Source organism: Perca fluviatilis, chromosome 8 (genome assembly GCF_010015445.1).
Source record: "Perca fluviatilis chromosome 8, GENO_Pfluv_1.0, whole genome shotgun sequence".
NCBI lineage: Eukaryota > Metazoa > Chordata > Actinopteri > Perciformes > Percidae > Perca > Perca fluviatilis.
This window is the reverse complement of record NC_053119.1, coordinates 31,398,905-31,417,626: the sequence shown is the minus strand read 5'-3', so window position 1 is coordinate 31,417,626 and position 18,722 is coordinate 31,398,905. Positions and strand designations below refer to the sequence as shown.

The following is an 18,722-nucleotide window of genomic DNA, read 5'->3' as shown; positions in this document are numbered from 1 at the left end:
CAACTAAACATGAACCCAAACAGCAGAGAAGGCGTTACTGCATAGACATAGAATAGCCTACATCAGGCAGAAATCGCACATGGAACAATGCAACAACATTGTTGCTTCAGGACCTATGGTCAGATCATGAGCAGCTACCAGCAGTAAAAGAAAATCAAAGACTGAAAACTTCCAGCCAAGCATTGTTTAAATTATGAAAGATATAATGAAAAGTGGTCAGCAAAAGCGCCAAATCTTAGACAAGTGTATCGAGTCCACGGCAGTGAAGGGATCAAAGAAAACTCAAAACGACGTCACTCACAGATAAGTTCTCTTATGTGGGCAAAACACAAATGCGTTTCAGATAGAAGCCATCATCAGTGTTAATCATTTCTTACTAAATAGGAACGTCACTAGGTTAGGTTACTTAATTAATAACACAAGAAGCAAGAAAGACATTTTACTTAAAGTTACCTCTGTGAGGGCCATATAGCACTCAAACACATTCCTCTCTGGCTGATGAGGGCTGTCAGCTCCACTGGGGAAATATCTGCACATGCTGCAGAAGAGCTCGTCCTTATTTCCACTGTATTCCATCAAAGAAAACTGTCCATACCACTTTAAAGACAAGCCATTGTTGTCGCGGTAACTTTTAACAGTACATTGCTAACACATCCATGGTACATTGTCTAAAGCCAGCTAGCTAACGTTAGCTGCTGAAGGCTGTTGCTGTTGTTACCGTGAGCAACCAACTACGTTCGAGGCGTTTGATGTACGGTAATTGTTTGATTGTATGGTTTAAACAGTTTTTTTTTAATCAGAAGAAAATACAACAAAAACACACAACTAGCTAGTTCTGTTATTATTGCTTTTTCATTTGAATATTTTTCATAACAAAACGTTTTTTGATCAAACTTGGCTGGGCCGGGCCAGTGAGTAAAGTGGGGCGGTCCAGCGCCCTGTTCCATTACCCTCTACGCCTGGTCTGAACTACACTACAGACTAAATTCTCTACTCACAGAGTGACGGCTGATTCATTATGAACGAGTACAGCACAGGTTGAACGCACATCGGCAGGTCATCGGCATTACACAGTGTTATTGTATGTAATGTCTGTATTGACTTGACGTAGACCCATGCAGCCTTTTTTTTGGAAGTCCTTGCGTGTCCGGGCGACCAAGACAAGTCCACAGCGGTCCGCTGCGTGTAGCCTAGTATATGTATGAGACCATCTCCACCGCATCCATCTGTGAGGTTGTCAATATACAAATATAAGATATGATATTGTATATAAGACATACAAGTGTGACTGATGTTAGGGGATTGTAGTGAAGGAGTTTAATGTTTCAGAGTGAAGAAAACATTTCCTGGCTTTCCTGACAGGCTGTGTAACACAGCTGAAACATTAAAGATCTCCAAGAGCGAGTTATTTTACTGAGGCAGAGAGTCACCATGCACCTCAAATATGTTAAACAGGTGACTTAATGTCCATGGAATGTTGTTATGGTCATCAGATTTTTTTCAGTTGTTAAACAGTTTCGACAGGATATTGGAGGGTACAGATACAACTCCTCAATATGTCTAAAGTGGTCATTTATATAGACACTCTGGGGACAGTGTTTTTAGATACTGTAACTTCATAGTAAGATTATTCAAAATGGATTTTCAGGGATAAATGTTGTACATACACAGTCTTCAGTGTGTATGTACTAGTCAGGTGTATACACTTTAAAGACTGTGTATGGATACTGTTAAGTTTTGTATTGATGTGTATGCAAAGATTTATTTTTACTCTCACTGTCATCATTACACTACATTACCATCTCATTTATATCATTATTTAATTATCATTTATATCTTTACTTTAGTACGTAATTGTATTGTTAGCTTTAAAGGCAAGGCAAGGCAAGGCAACTTTATTTCTATAGCACAATTCAGCAGCAATGCGATTCAAAGTGCTTTACACAAGACATAAAAACAGTTAAAAATATCATACAAATTGGTAACAGATGAAGAAACAATTATATAATAAAATAAATTAATAAAAAAAATAAAATGTAAATACAAAAATGAATTAAGAAAAGGCAATTGTTAAAAGAAAGGTCTTCAGCCTTGATTTAAAAGAGCTGAGATTAAGGCGCCGACCTACAGTTTTTGCGGTAGTTTGTTCCAGATGTAGGGACCATAGAAGCTGAACGCAGCTTCCCCCTTTTTTGTTCCGACTCTGGGTATGGCGAGCAGGCCCGTCCCTGATGATCTCAAGGATCTCAACGGCTCATAGTGTAGTAGCAGATTTGAAAGGTAAATTGGTCCTAAACCGTTTAGTGACTTATAAACTAACATGAGTATTTTGGAATCTATTCTTTGATGCACAGGAAGCCAGTGTAAGGACTTCAGAACTGGAGTGATGTGATCTATTTTTTTGGTGTTGGTAAGGACTCGTGCAGCAGCGTTCTGAATCAGCTGCAGCTGTTTAATAGACTTTTTATGAATACCTGTAAAAACGCCGTTGCAGTAGTCAAGTCTACTGAAAATGAAAGCATGGATAAGTTTTTCTAAATCCTGTTGGCACATAAGTCCTTTTACCCTTGCTATATTTTTAAGATGATAATAGGCAGATTTTGTTACTGACCTAATGTGACTGTTAAAATTTAGGTCAGAGTCCATAATTATGCCAAGATTTCTTGTTTTGTCTGTTGTTTTTAACATTGTTGATTGAAGATGAGCATTTACTTTTAATCGTTCATTTTTAGGTCCAAAAATGATCACCTCCGTTTTATCTTCATTTAATTTTAGGAAATTCTGGCACATCCATTCGTTGATTTGTTCAATGCACCTGGCCAGGTGTTGTATTGGACTGTAGTCTCCGGGTGAAAAGGTTATATAAATCTGTGTATCGTCCGCATAGCTGTGATAGTTTATGTTGTTGTTTTCCATGATTTTAGCTAGGGGCAGCATGTATATATTAAACAGTAGAGGCCCCAGGATGGAGCCTTGGGGAACTCCACATGTCAAACTTGTACGCTCAGATGCATAGTTACCTATTGACACATAGTAATTTCTATTTTTTAAATAGGATGTTCAAAGATGTTTAAAGTTATCTGTTACTTCACTCATTTGTTGTCCAGTCACTTGTGCAACAATGTCATGGTGCTGTACTGACTCAATTTCTCCTGTATAGATAATTGTGATGTTACCTCACTTAATCTACAAGCACAATCTTGTTATGTGTGGTTATTTAATGATATTTTTTTCATTTGTCTACACAAGATTTCAACTGAGACAGAGGGTCAAGCAGCCGTTTTGATTGGATACTGTTGAGGTGCGTATGTCAAGATACATTTTTCCACTCACTATCATGATTTCCCTACATTATCATCTCATCAATATAATACATACTTCTTAGTACACAATTGTATTATTAGCTCAAGATATCAATAACTATTGTCATTGGTTCAACAATGGATGCCACTGTGCTGTACAGAATTCATGTGAATGATATTGAACAGGTGACTTAATTTTGAATGTTGGAATTGACATCTAATCTTTTCAGTAGCAAAGCAGTTTTTACTAGATGATATTTCACGGTTTCGATACACAGTCTTCAGTTTACATGTATTGTTCAGGTGTATACACTATGAGAACTGTGTATTGATACCGTGTTTTTTATTGGTGTGCATGTCAAGATAAATTTTCACTACAATATATTATTATCTTATCACAATCAACTATAATTTTGTTAGTTCATAATTTTATTGTTAGCTTTTAAGATATCAGTAACTATAGTCATTTGTTTAACACTGGATGTCACTGTGCTGAACTGACTCAATTTCTGTGAATGGCTGTACAAATATTCATGTGAACATACTGTATACCTGAAGCCTTATCTTACTCCTGTCTAGATAATTACGTTGTTACCTCACTCCATATCAACAAGCATAATCTTACTGTGCCTTACTGGTTAATTAATGATAATTTTTCCCTTTTTTCTACACAAGATTTCAACTGAGGCAGAGGGTTACCATGCGGTCTTGGCATCTGACAGCCTCAAAGATGTTGAAAAGGTGACTTAATCTCTATTTAATGTTGATATTGACATCAGATATTTTTGGTTGCAAAGACGTTTCACTAGATGCTGATATTTGCGGGAGTGGTATGGATACACAGTCCTCAATGTACATGTACTGGTCAGTTGTGGACACTTTGAGGACAGTGTATTTGGACATTATCCCTCCATAGTAAGATTATTGTTAAATGTGACTCTGAATATATGCTGTTAGGTATTTAGTATTATTAGTAGTATCAGCATTTCTCTATAATGTTAGAGCCACAAAAATTTAAGTGGAAAAAATCACTTAAATTCTGTGTTTAAATCAATACTTTTAAAAAACCCAGGCTATTTTGTATCATCCCTGTGTGGATGTGGTTTATCAAATTTAATTGACAGTGACATTAACAGAAGACCAGTTCAAATGGAATTCCATGAAATAATGTGTAATCACAAGAGAAAGGAGTTAGGTATTGCAATAGAAACAAAACTGATAGCTTCTTATGTTTTTAGCCATAATACAAAAAAAATATTAACAATTTGTGTTAAAACACATTTTAATTTCATTATTGTATGTGTTCATATACTTAAATGAGACAGTAATGTAGTGTAATGATAGTGTAAAAATTCATCTTTGCATACACACCGATACAAAACTTAACAGTATCCATACACAGTCCTTACAGTGTATACACCTGACCAGTACATACACACAAAGGACTGTTTATGTATAACATTTATCACTGAAAATCCAATTCTCAATAATCTTACCATAAATAGATTATTTGATCCACTTGAAATTGTTATGCATCTAATATTACAAGGATATACTAAAGTTGAAAAACCAAGATTCAATGGAACCAAATAATTTCTAACTTGTCTGTTCAATAAAACACTTAACATTATCCATACACAGTCCTTATAGTGAATACACCTGACCAGTACAAACACACAAAGGACTGTTTCTGTATATACAGTCCTTAGAATGTCTTTAACCTTTTTACAAACATATAAAACTCAAGAATATGTTTGTTAAACGTACCTGATTAATGCTGTCTGAGCAATATTCAGGTATTACGAGTGTTAAGTCTGGACAGAACAGGACAGGGGACTTGACAGGAGAATCTTTCTCACCAAATAGCTTTATATAAGTATAAGGACTGTATATACAGAAACAGTCCTTTGTGTGTTTTTACTGGTCAGGTGTATACACTATAAGGACTGTGTATGGATACTGTTCAGTGTTTTATTGAACTTACAAGTTATACATTTCTTGGTTCCCTTGAAACTTGGTTTCTCACCTTTAGTATATCCTTGTAATATTAGATACATAACAATTTCAAGTGGTTCAAAGAATCTACTTATGGTAAGATTATTGAGAAATGGATTTTCAGGGCTAAATGGTATACAGAAACAGTCCTTAGTGTGTATGTACTACATGTATTGGTGTGTATGCAAAGATGAATTTTTACACTCACTATCATCATTGCACTACGTTACGGTCTCATTTATATCAGTATCTTTACCTTAGTACGTAATTGTATTGTTAGCTTTTAGGATATCAGTAATTAAAGTCATTTGTTTAACACTGGATGTCACTGTGCTGAACTGACTAAATTTCTGTGAATGGCTGTACAAATATTCATTTGAACATACTGTATACCTGAAGCCTTATCTTACTCCTGTCTAGATAATTACGTTGTTACCTCACTCCATATCAACAAGCATAATTTTGTTGTGCCTTACTGGTTAATTAATGATAATTTCTCCCTTTTTCTACACAAGATTTCAACTGAGGCAGAGGGTTTACCTGCGGTCTTGGCATCTGACAGCCTCAAAGATGTTGAAAAGGTGACTTAATCTCTATTTAATGTTGACATTGACATCAGATATTTTTCGGTTGCAAAGACGTTTCACTAGATGCTGATATTTCAGGGAGTGGTATGGATACACAGTCCTCAGTGTACATGTACTGGTCAGTTGTGGACAGTTTGAGGACAGTGTATTTGGACATTATCCCTCCATAGTAAGATTATTGTTAAATGTGACTCTGAATATATGCTGTTAGGTATTTAGCATTATTAGTAGTATCAGCATTTCTCTATAATTTTAGAGCCACAAAGATTTAAGTGGAAAAAAATCACTTAAATTCTGTGTTTAAATCAATACTTTTAAAAAACCCAGGCTATTTTTTATCATCCCTGTTTGGATGTGGTTTATCAAATTTAATTGACAGTGACATTAACAGAAGACCAGTTCAAATGGAATTCCATGAAATAATGTGTAATCACAAGAGAAAGGAGTTAGGTATTGCAATAGAAACTAAACTGATAGCTTCTTATGTTTTTAGCCATAATACAAAAAATTATTAACAATTTGTGTTAAAACACATTTTAATTTCATTATTGTATGTGTTCATATACTTAAATGAGACAGTAATGTAGTGTAATGATAGTGTAAAAATTCATCTTTGCATACACACCGATACAAAACTTAACAGTATCCATACACAGTCCTTACAGTGTATACACCTGACCAGTACATACACACAAAGGACTGTTTATGTATAACATTTATCACTGAAAATCCAATTCTCAATAATCTTACCATAAATAGATTATTTGATCCACTTGAAATTGTTATGCATCTAATATTACAAGGATATACTAAAGTTGAAAAACCAAGATTCAATGGAACCAAATAATTTATAACTTGTCTGTTCAATAAAACACTTAACATTATCCATACACAGTCCTTATAGTGAATACACCTGACCAGTACAAACACACAAAGGACTGTTTCTGTATATACAGTCCTTAGAATGTCTTTAACCTTTTTACAAACATATAAAACTCAAGAATATGTTTGTTAAACGTACCTGATTAATGTTGTCTGAGCAATATTCAGGTATTACAAGTGTCATGTCTGGACAGAACAGGACAGGGGACTTGACAGGAGAATCTTTCTCACCAAATAGCTTTATATAAGTATAAGTACTGTATATACAGAAACAGTCCTTTGTGTGTTTTTACTGGTCAGGTGTATACACTATAAGGACTGTGTATGGATACTGTCAGTGTTTTATTGAACTTACAAGTTATACATTTCTTGGTTCCCTTGAAACTTGGTTTCTCACCTTTAGTATATCCTTGTAATATTAGATGCATAACAATTTCAAGTGGTTCAAAGAATCTACTTATGGTAAGATTATTGAGAAATGGATTTTCAGGGCTAAATGGTATACAGAAACAGTCCTTAGTGTGTATGTACTGGTCAGGTGTATACACTTTAAGGACTGTGTATGGATACTGTTAAGTTTTGTATTGGTGTGTATGCAAAGATGAATTTTACACTCACTATCGTCATTGCATTACATTACTATCTCATTTATTTCAGTATATTTACCTTTAGTAGGTAATTGTATTGTTAGCTTTCAAGATATCAGTAACTTCAGTCATTTGTTGTCCAGTCATTTGTCCGATAATGGATGTCACGATGCTGCAGTGAATTCATTTCTGTGAATGGCTGAACACATTTTTATGTTTACATGTTGTATACTTGAGCCCATGTCTTTCTCTGAAATAGATCATTGTGTTTTGCCTTACTGGTTATTTAATTATTTTTTTCCAATTTTCTACACATGATTTCAACTACGACAGAGGATCATCATGGTACCGTGAAAATCTGACAGCTTTAAAGATGTTGAAAAGGTGACTTAATCTCTATTTAATTTTGATATTGACATCAGATCTTTTTGGTTGCAAAGCAGTTTTTACCAGATGTTGATATTTGAGTGAGGGTTATGGATACACAGTCCTCAGTGTACATGTACTGGTCAGTTGTAGACACTTTGAGGACAGTGTATTTGGACATTATCCCTCCATAGTAAGATTATTGAAAAATGTGACTCCGTATATATGCTGTTAGTATTTAGTATTATTAGTAGTATCAGCATTTCTCTATAATATTAGATCCACAAAAATTTAAGTGGAAAAAATCACTTCAATTCTGTTTAAATCAATACTTTTAAAAAACCCAGGCTATTTTTTATCATCCCTGTGTGGATGTGGTTTATCAAATTTAATTGACAGTGACATTAACAGAAGACCAGTTCAAATGGAATTCCATGAAATAATGTGTAATCACAAGAGAAAGGAGTTAGGTATTGCAATAGAAACTAAACTGATAGCTTCTTATGTTTTTAGCCATAATACAAAAAAATGATTAACAATTTGTGTTAAAAAGTTTTTTTTTATTGCATGTATGTGTTCATATATGTAAATGAGACAGTAATGTAGTGTTATGATGATGGTATAAAAATTCATCTTTGCATACACACCAATACAAAACTTAACAGTATCCATACACAGTCCTTAAAGTGTATACACCTGACCAGTACATACACACAAAGGACTGTTTATGTATAACATTTATCCCTGAAAATCCATTCCTCAATAATCTTACCATAAATAGATTCTTTGATCCACTTGAAACTGTTATGCATCTAATATTACAAGGATATACTAAAGGTGAAAAACCAAGTTTCAAGGGAACCAAATAATTTATAACTTGTCTGTTCAATTAAACACTTAACATTATCCATACACAGTCCTTATAGTGAATACACCTGACCAGTACAAAAGCACAAAGGATTGTTTTTGTATACACAGTCCTTATACTTATATATATATATATATATATATATATATATATATATATATATATATATATATATAAAGATGAATTTTTACACTCACTATCATCATTGCACTACATTACCATCTCATTTATATCAGTATATTTACCTTAGTACGTAATTGTATTGTTAGCTTTCAAGATATCAGTAACTTCACTCATTTGTTGTCCAGTCATTTGCCATATAATGGATGTCACGATGCTGCACTGACTTAATTTCTGTGAATGGCTGAAGACATTTTTATGTTTACATACTGTATACTTGAGCCCTTTATCTTAAATAGACAATTGTGTTGTGCCTTACTTGTTATTTAATGACTTTATTTCCAATTTTGTACACAAGATTTCAACCAAGTCAGAGGATCACCATGCCGCTGTGATATCTGACAGATACAAATGTGCACGCAATCTCTAATTCACTGTTTTTGTCATAAAAACTGTAAATATGATGTGGTTTCCTCAGTAATTCCAAGCTTGGAAAAATGTGCCGTGTGCAATGGACCCTATTCTGCCTTGAGATGGATTAGTATTAGATTTTCACGTTATTTTTTTGTGTGCATATTATGAAGTAATTTAGATAGATTTTCAGGATGAAATACATTTTACATATCTCACAAAGTTTGACATAAAGAGCAGCCCAGAAAACAAGCACTCATAAAAACGCACTATGCTACCTTAAACATAAAAGAATGATCCCAGTGAGATCCATGCAGTTAGTTTTACACATTTTAAATATGGCATGAGAGAGCATTAGCATTTGATCACTACATGGTATTTTCCAGTACAAGTACCGACAGATGGGAAATCAAGAGGAGAAAAAGTCAGATTTTAAGTTGTTGATTTAGTAGGTAACAACATTTCTGTGCATAGGTGTTAACTCTAGGCATGTAGATTTTCACTGACTTGACCGAATATGTTTTATCACTTTGTAGTGTCTCCTGGAAATTGCCCTGAGAGACAGGATCAACCAATGCAACAGAAAAGGCAGTGGTCCCCAAAAGAGGTTGCAGCTATGATCAGACATTTTTAAAAAGCACAGTGCCAACAGAAAACTGGCCACAAGAATTGAATGCCAGCAGTGCAAGAACGCTGAACATCAAGGTCTTGATAGGCAGTCACTTCAAAACATCAGAGACTTTGTAAGAAATCGGGGCAAAACTCTGAAGAAGAAAAGCCGCCAATAAAGTGTTATGTTGCCGTTATGATGCAATTATGTTGTAGTTCTTTGTTGTTCTTAAAAAGGGGCAAGTTTCCTCTGATGAAAATAGCACCTTTTTCACTGACTGATGTAATTTGTCTCTATGTATAAGCTGTCTATTACAAGGTCATACTGGATGTAGATTACCAGTCATATCACACAAATAGCATTGTATTTAAAGAGATCACTACACTTTAAAGTGGTCCTTTTACTGTATCAGCAATGTCATTGCTGCATGTGTACCGTATTAAATACAATTTGTATTAGCAATGACTTTGAAGTTTAATCACTCATGCCCTCAAAGGGGCAAAAGACATAAAGCAGACAAAAAAAGTGGTTGCATACATTGACCTATCTATATCTATATCTATATAAATATAAAAAGAGAGAGGCTCTTATATAGAGAGTTATATTGTCTGTTAAAATCTGTCCTCATATGTTAGGTGTGTCCTTTTAATGCACAGTGCCTTCACTTAAGTGTATGTGTTTGGACATGTTCCATTTAATCATGATTGACCCTTTAATGCACTTCAGTGACAGTTTTGTGTGTTGTATAGCTACTGTCCTCACAAATTGGGTTAGTCCTTATAATTTCGATTTGTGTCAGGGGCGGGGCTTATGCACCTAATTAACTTCTGTCCTCATAATTAGGCATGCTGAATAGCTGAATTGCTAAAGCTAAACTGGTTGAATAGCTTAAATCCGTAAGAAGAAGTTGAAATAGTGAAAATAGTTGAAAAAGCGGAAATCCGTTTAATAAGTATGAATTTCATTAAAAAGTTAAAAGTTTATGCTAAACTGAACTGTTTGCTTTAAAGGTTGAATAATGACAAAATATGTAGAACATTGTGAGGTCTGAGTAGATTTTCTAACTGATAATGACTCATACATGCAGAAATATGAAACAAATTAATACTGTTATACTGTTAAAGATGAAAGTTGAAAAGGCTGAAAGAAGAAATATTTTCATTATTATCAGATATATACTGCATAGAACGAAAAAGCATCAATCCAGCTGAGATGAGATGTGAAATATATTAGGTGAAAAGAATGGGGCTGAACAAGAAGAAAGAGAGGAAAGAGAGAGGGAGAGAAAGAGAGAAGAAAGGAGAGCAGGAGAGAAGAGACGAGAAGAGAGAAGAGAGAGGAGAGAAAGAGAATAAAGAGAGAAGGAGAAAGAGAGGAAAGAGAGGAGAGGAAAAGAAAGATAGCAACTTTGACTAAAATAGACTAAAAAGGCTGAAAGTTTAAAGACTTTTTATTATTATCAGCCATATCCATTGCGTAGAACAAACAAGCATGACCCTAAAGAGCTGAGAGGTGGATATATTGCCTGAAAAGAAACTATAGAAACTATATATTTCCTGCAAGGCTATATACATGGATGAAATCACAAATGACCCTGGAGGGAGAGACAGAAGAAGGAAGGAGGGAGGCATAGAGAAAGAGAGGGAGACAAGAGGGAGGGATACAGACAGAGGGAGGGAGGGAGACACAGACAGATAAGGAGACAGACAGACAGACAGACAGAAGTGGAACGCAAATGATATAGACTGATGATCATAGTTAGTCTAGTTAGTTGACTCCTACAGCAAGCCTGGAGTAATCAGTAGACTGTCTGTGAAAGGGTTGTCATGGTTACTAAGGGCCTGGGCAATGTTTATAAACATCTCTTTGATCTGATAACGATAGCACCTGCTCTTAATATGTCTCCTGTAGTACACGCCAGCACTTCAGACACTGAGAGCAGAAGAAATATTTTCATTATTATCAGATATATACTGCATAGAACGAAAAAGCATCAATCTAGCTGAGATGAGATGTGAAATATATTAGGGTAAAAGAATGGGGCTGAACAAGAAGAAAGAGAGGAAAGAGAGGGAGAGAAAGAGAGAAGAAAGGAGAGTAGAAGAGAAGAGATGAGAAGAGAGAAGAGTGTGGTGTGTGTACGACAAGCCGGCGTGTGTGTGTGTGTGTGTGTGTTTGTGTTTGCATGTGTGTCTGTCTTTGTGTGTGTGTGTTTGTGTGTGTGTGTGTGTGTGTTTTTGTGTCTGTTTGTGTGTCTGTGTGTGTGTATATATGTGTGTGTGTGTGTTTGCGTGTGTGCATGTGTGTGTTTGCAAAATAAAACATGAATAGCTGAATTGCTAAAGCTAAACTGGATGAATAGCTTAAAACCGTAAAAAAAAGTAGTGAAAGTAGTTGAAAAGTCAAATAACACCTTAGCAAGGGACACACTGATTGATATGCCACAGTGGGATTTGAACCCAGGCCCCCCACACCCTAGCCATGTGCCATAACCACTGCGCCATCTTCAGAACAGACAAACATTGTTCCTTTAGTATTTATAAAGCATCTCTTTGATCATTAATCCCCACACCTGATTAGTGAGAGACAGTGTGAGAGAACCCTTCAAACAATCCTTAATAAATCCACAACAGTACATGCTATCGAAACAGCGACTTGACCGTTAGAGACACAAGGCCTTTGTGAACGTATCGGTATAAAATTTATATGGATAAATGTAAAAATGTGGGCATATCAGCGATTTTAAAAAGTGGTTCGTTCTGCCTTTCACTGGGAAATATAAGGATGTTTTACCATTGGCGCGGATGGGGAAGAAATTTGATACTCTTGTCATTTGGAAGCTTGCTGAGCCCAAAGTATAAGACATATCGGCTTAATAGAGCAAGATTTTCTGAAACTAGACAAAAATACCTACGTTTTGATGTATAAATTGTGTATGACAAGTAGATATTGTGGCGGAGAGCAGTTTACAGACAAGGAACTAAGATAATTTTTTCGAAGCTTCACCCTCTAGCTGTGATGTCATCCACTCTAGCAAGCGCAATACACACTCTGTTTAATCGATAAAATTTCCTGAAATAATCACTAAACTTAAACAGCTTTTTCACAAAAACTGTAAAAGATATCAAAACACTGAGCACACCCCGAATACCTGAATATTTTGTGAACATTTTAAATTTTGAATCACGTCTGTAGGTGGAAGAATGTAGGAGGAGATACATTTTGAAGCAGAAGAGGATTTTAAGGCGTTGAAGCCTGCTCTCATTGACTTTAATGTTAAAAAAAGTGTTAAAAAGCTTAAAATTTTAAAAAGTATAAATAGTAGAAAAAAAGTTGAAGAAGTCCCATCATTAGCTGAAAGAGCTGAACATTTGAAAAGTTGAATGGTTTAAATAGGTGAAAGTATGCAGAAGTTACAGAGAGCCAAAAAACGTACGGAATAATAAAATTAAAAAACTAGAAAATGCATTTCCTGCGGAAAATGCGTGGGAATGCTGAATAGCTGAACTGCTAAAGCTAACTGGTTGAATAGCTGAAATCTGTAAGAAGAAGTTGAAATAGTGAGAATAGTTGAAAAAGTGGAAATCGTTAAAAAGTTGGCTTTAAAAGCTGAAAAATGACAAAATATGTAGAACATTGTGAAGTCTTTAGCTGAAGCTGAAGAATAGTTGAAAAAGTGGAAATTGGTTCAATAAGTTAAAGAAAGTAAGAGAGGGAGGGAGGATGGATGGAGAGAGAAGGAGAGAGAGAAAAAGAGACAGGGAGAGAGGGAGGGAGAAGGCGGGATGAGAGAGAAGGAGAAAGAGAGAAAAAGAGAGAGAGAGACAGAGAGAGATGGAGGGAGAAGGAGGGATGGAGAGAGAAGGAGACAGAGAAAGAGACGGACAGGGAGAGAGAGAGAGGGAAAGAGAGAGAGGGGAGAGAGAGGGGGATGAGAGGGAGCGACAAAGAGAGAGAAAGAGAAGGAGAGAGAGGGAAAGAGAGAGAGGGATAGAGAGAGAAAGAGAGAGAGAGAGAGAGAGAGAGGGAGAGAGAGAGGCAAATGGAAAGAAAGAGACAGAGAGAGAGAGGGAAAGAGTGTGATAGAGAGAGAGAAAGCAAGAGACAGGGGGAGAGAGAGAGGGAGGGAGAAGGAGGGATGGAGAGAGTGAAAGAAAAAGAGGGAGAGAGGGATAGAGAGAGAAAGAGAGAGAGAGGCAGATGGAAAAAGAGAGAGAGGGGGAGGGAGGGAGAGAGGGAGAAGGAGGGATGGAGAGAGAAAAAAGAGAGAGAAACAGGGAGAGAGAGAGAAACAAAGAGATAGAGAGGGGAGAGAGAAGACAGACCAGAACAAGAGAATAGAAGAGAGAAGACAGACTAAAGTTCATATTCCTGCCCGTAGTCTCTGGGTGGGTGTCTGTTGTCATGGTAACGACTAGCCAGTGAATGTTTGTAAACATGTCCTTTGAAGTGTAATCAAGTTAACGAGCAACACCTGCTGAAACTCTCAGCTGGGCCAAACTGAAGCTATTGAGAGACACTGAGAGCAAGCTCTCAAACAAAGGCTCAAACTGCCAAAACGATAAATACTATCGGTCAAATGACGTGATCCTGAGCACCACAAGGCCTTTGTGAACGTATCGGTATAAAATTTATATGGATAAACGTAAAAATGTGGTCATATCAGCGATTTCAAAAAGTGGTTTGTTCAGTGTTTCGCTGGGAAATATCCACGAGTTGTAACATTGAAGCCAATGGAGAACGAAATGGACAACTTCTCATTTGGAAGCTCAACCAGCCAAAAGTAAAAGGCGTATCACAAAACTGAGCAGATTTTCTGAAACTAGACAAAAATACCTACGTTTTGATGTATAAATTGTGTATGACAAGTAGATATTGTGGGCGTGAGAACAATTTGTTGAGCAGGGACAAAGATAATTTTTTCAAAGCTTCACCCTCTACCTATGACATCATCCACTCTAGCAAGCGCAATACACACTCTGTTTAATCGTTAAAATTTCCTGAAATGATCACTAAACTTAAACAGGTTTTTGACAAAAAGTGTAAAAGATATCAAACTGAAAAGCACAAGCCGGATAGCTGAATATTTTATGAACATTTTAAAGTTTGTTTGGCGTCTGTAGGTGAAAGTATGAAGGAGCTGAAAATTTTGGGAGCGGAAGAGGATTTGAAGGATTTGAAGTCTGCTCTCATTGACTTTAATGTTAAAAAAAAGTGTTAAAAAGCTGAATATTTTAAAAAGTATAAATAGTAGAAAAAAAGTTGAAGAAGTCCCATCATTAGCTGAAAGAGCTGAACATTTGAAAAGTGGAATGGTTTAAATAGGTGAAAGTATGCAGAAGTTACAGAGAGCCAAAAAACGTACGGAATAATAAACGATGAATAACTAGAAAATGCATTTCCTGCAGAAAATGCGTGGGAATGCTGAATAGCTGAATTGCTAAAGCTAAACTGGTTGAATAGCTTAAATCCGTAAGAAGAAGTTGAAATAGTGAGTATAGTTGAAAAAGCGGAAATCGGTTTAATAAGTATGAATTTCATTAAAAAGTTAAAATTTTATGCTAAACTGAACGGTTTGCTTTAAATGTTGAATAATGACAAAATATGTAGAACATTGTGAGGTCTGAGTAGATTTTCTAACTGATAATGACTCATATATGCACAAATATGAAACAAATTAATACTGTAATACTGTTAAAGATGAAAGTTGAAAAGGCTGAAAGAAGAAATATTTTTATTATTATCAGATATATACACTGCATAGAACGAAAAAGCATCAATCTGGCTGAGATGAGATGTGAAATATATTAGGTGAAAAGAATGGGGCTGAACAAGAAGAAAGAGAGGAAAGAGAGAAGGAGATAAAGAGAGAAGAAAGGAGAGAAGGAGAGAAGAGACAAGAAGAGAGAGGAGAGAAAGAGAATAAAGAGAGAAGGAGAGAGAGAGGAAAGAGAGGGGAGGAAAAGAAAGAGCAACTTTGACTAAAATGGCTGAAAGTTTAAAGACTTTTTATTATTATCAGCCATATCCATTGCATAGAACAAACAAGCATGACCCTAAAGAGCTGAGAGGTGGATATATTGCCTGAAAAGAAACGGGCTATATGCATGGATGAAATCACAAATCACAAATGACCCTGGAAGGAGAGACAGAAGGAAGAAGGGAGAGAGGGAGTGAGAGAGAGGAAGGGAGGGAGAGAGAGACAGAGAAGGAGTGATGGAAGGAGAGAGAGAGATTGAGAAGGATGGAGGGAGGGAGAGACAGAGCGAGGGAGAGAAGGAGGGAGGAAGACTAAAGGAAGGAAGGAGGGGAACAGAGGAGGGAGGAAGACAGAGAAAAGAGAAAGAAGGAGGGAGGGAGACATAGAGAAAGAGAGTGAGACAGGAGGAAGGGATACAGACAAAGGGAAGGAGGGAGACACAGACATAAGGAGACAGACAGACAGAGAGACAGACAGAAGTGGAACGCAAATGATCTAGACTGATGATCATAGTTAGTCTAGTTAGTTGACTCCTACAGCAAGCCTGGAGTAATCAGGTAGACTGTCTGTGAAAGGGTTGTCATGGTTACTAAGGGTCTGTGGCCATGTTTATAAACATCTCTTTGATCTGATAACGATAGCACCTGCTCTTAATATAATCTTAATACAAAGCCTCACAGTGGCAAAACGATAACTGCTATCAGTCAAATGACGTCATCCTGAGCACCACAAGGCCTTTGTGTACGTATCGGTATAAAATTTATATGGATAAACGTAAAAATGTGGTCATATCAGCGATATCAAAAAGTGGTTCGTTCAGTGTTTCGCTGGGAAAAATCCACGAGTTTTAACATTGGAGCCAATGGAGAAAGATATGGACCTCTTGTCATTTGGAAGCTCAACCAGCCAAAAGTAAAAGGCGTCTAACAAAATTGAGCAGATTGGCTGAGACTAGACAAAAATACCTACGTTTTGATGTATAAATTGTGTATGATAAGTAGATATTGTGGGCGTGAGAACAATTTATTGAGAAGGGACAAAGATAATTTTTTCGAAGCTTCACCCTCTAGCTATGACATCATCCACTCTAGCTCACGCAATACACACCCTGTTTAATCGATAAAATTTCCAGAAATGATCACTAAACTTAAACAGCTTTTTAACAAAAACTGTTGAAGATATCAAACTGAAAAGCCATAGCCTGATAGCTGAATATTTTGTGAACATTTTAAAGTTTGTTTGGCGTCTGTAGGTGAAAGTATGAAGGAGCTGAAAATTTTGGGAGCGGAAGAAGATTTTAAGGAGTTGTAGGCTGCTCTCATTCACTTCAATGTTAAAAAAAAGTGTTAAAAAGCTTAACATTTTAAAAAGTATAAATTGTAGAAAAAAGTTGAAGACGTCCCATCATTAGCTGAAAGAGCTGAACATTTGAAAAGTTGAATGGTTTAAATAGCTGAAAGTATGCAGAAGTTACAGAGAGCCAAAAAACGTAGGGAATAATAAAACGAAGAATAATAAAGAACAGGATAACAATAGGTGGAATGCTGTAGAACAGCATTCCCCCAATAAAAAAATGCTGCAGAACAGCATTCCCCCAATAAAAAAACGAATAACAATAGTTGGAATGCTGTTGAAAAGCATTCCCACTAAATAAAGAACCGAATAACATAGGTGGAATGCTCTAGAACAGCATTCCCCCAATAAAATCGAATAACAATAGGTGGAATGCTGTAAAACAGCATTCCCCCAACTAGAAAATGCATTTCCTGCAGAAAATGCGTGGGAATGCTGAATAGCTGAATTGCTAAGCTAAACTGTATGAATAGCTTTAAATCTGTAAGAAGAAGTTGAAATAGTGAGAATAGTTGAAAAAGTGGAAATCGTTAAAAAGTTCAAAGTTTACGCTAAACTGAATTGTTGGCTTTAAAAGCTGAAAAATGACAAAATATGTAGAACATTGTGAAGTCTTTAGCTGAAGTTGAAGAATAGTTGAAAAAGTGGAAATTGGTTCAATAAGTAAAAGAAAGGAAGAGAGGGAGGGAGAAGGAGGGATGGGGGGAGAAGGAGAGAGAGAAAAAAAGAGAAAGAGACAGGGAGAGAGGGAGGGAGAAGGCGTGATGAAGAGACAAGGAGAGAGAGAGAAAAAGAGAGAGAGACAGAGAGAGACAGAGAGAGAGTGAGGGAGAAGGATGGATGGAGAGAGGACAGAGAGAGAGACAGGGAGAGAGAGACAGAGAGAGAGAAAGAAAATAGAAACAGAGAGATAGAGAGGGGGAGAGAGAAGACAGTCAGAGAGAAGTGGAAGACCACAGACTACTGTTCATATTACTGCCTGTATTATCTGTATAGACTACTGTTCATGTTACTGCCAGTAGTATCTGTATGGACTACTGTTCATATTACTGCCAGTAGTATCTGTATAGACTACTGTTCATATTACTGCCTGTAGTATCTGTATAGACTACTGTTCATATTACTGCCAGTAGTATCTGTATAGACTACTGTTCATATTACTGCCTGTAGTATCTGTATAGACTACTGTTCATATTACTGCCTGTAGTATCTGTATAGACTACTGTTCATATTACTGCCTGTAGTATCTGGGTGTGTGTCTGTGAAAGTGTTGTCATGGTAACGAATGGCCAGTGGATATGTTTATAAACATGCTTTGATGTCTGTAATGAAGTTGATGAGCAACACCTGCTGAATCTGTCAGCTGTGCTATGCTTCAGCTATTCAGAGTCCCTGAGAGCGAGCTATCAAACAATGCCTCACAGTGGCAAAACGATAACTGCTATCAGTCAAATGACATCATCCTGAGCACCACAAGGCCTTTGTGAACATATCGGTATAACATTTATATGGATAAACGTAAAAATGTGGTCATATCAGCGATTTCAATAAGTGGTTCTTTCAATGTTTCTCTGGGAAATATCTAGGAGTTTTAACATTGGAGCCAATGGAGAAAGATATGGACCTCTTGTCATTTGGAAGCTCAACCAGCCAAAAGTAAA

General features: G+C 36.3%; 1 protein-coding gene and 1 long non-coding RNA gene across 3 annotated transcripts in view; one reads left to right on the top strand and one right to left on the bottom strand.

Moving 5' to 3' along the window:
* LOC120563984 (synaptotagmin-9-like) overlaps positions 1–18,722 on the bottom strand; it is a 309,829-nt gene that overhangs the window by 82,268 nt on the left and 208,839 nt on the right. The window lies entirely within an intron of this gene.
* Positions 3,098–5,834, top strand: LOC120563989. The gene is made up of 3 exons (XR_005640044.1): positions 3,098–3,301; positions 3,978–4,043; positions 5,813–5,834. It is a non-coding gene; the product is annotated as an uncharacterized LOC120563989 (long non-coding RNA).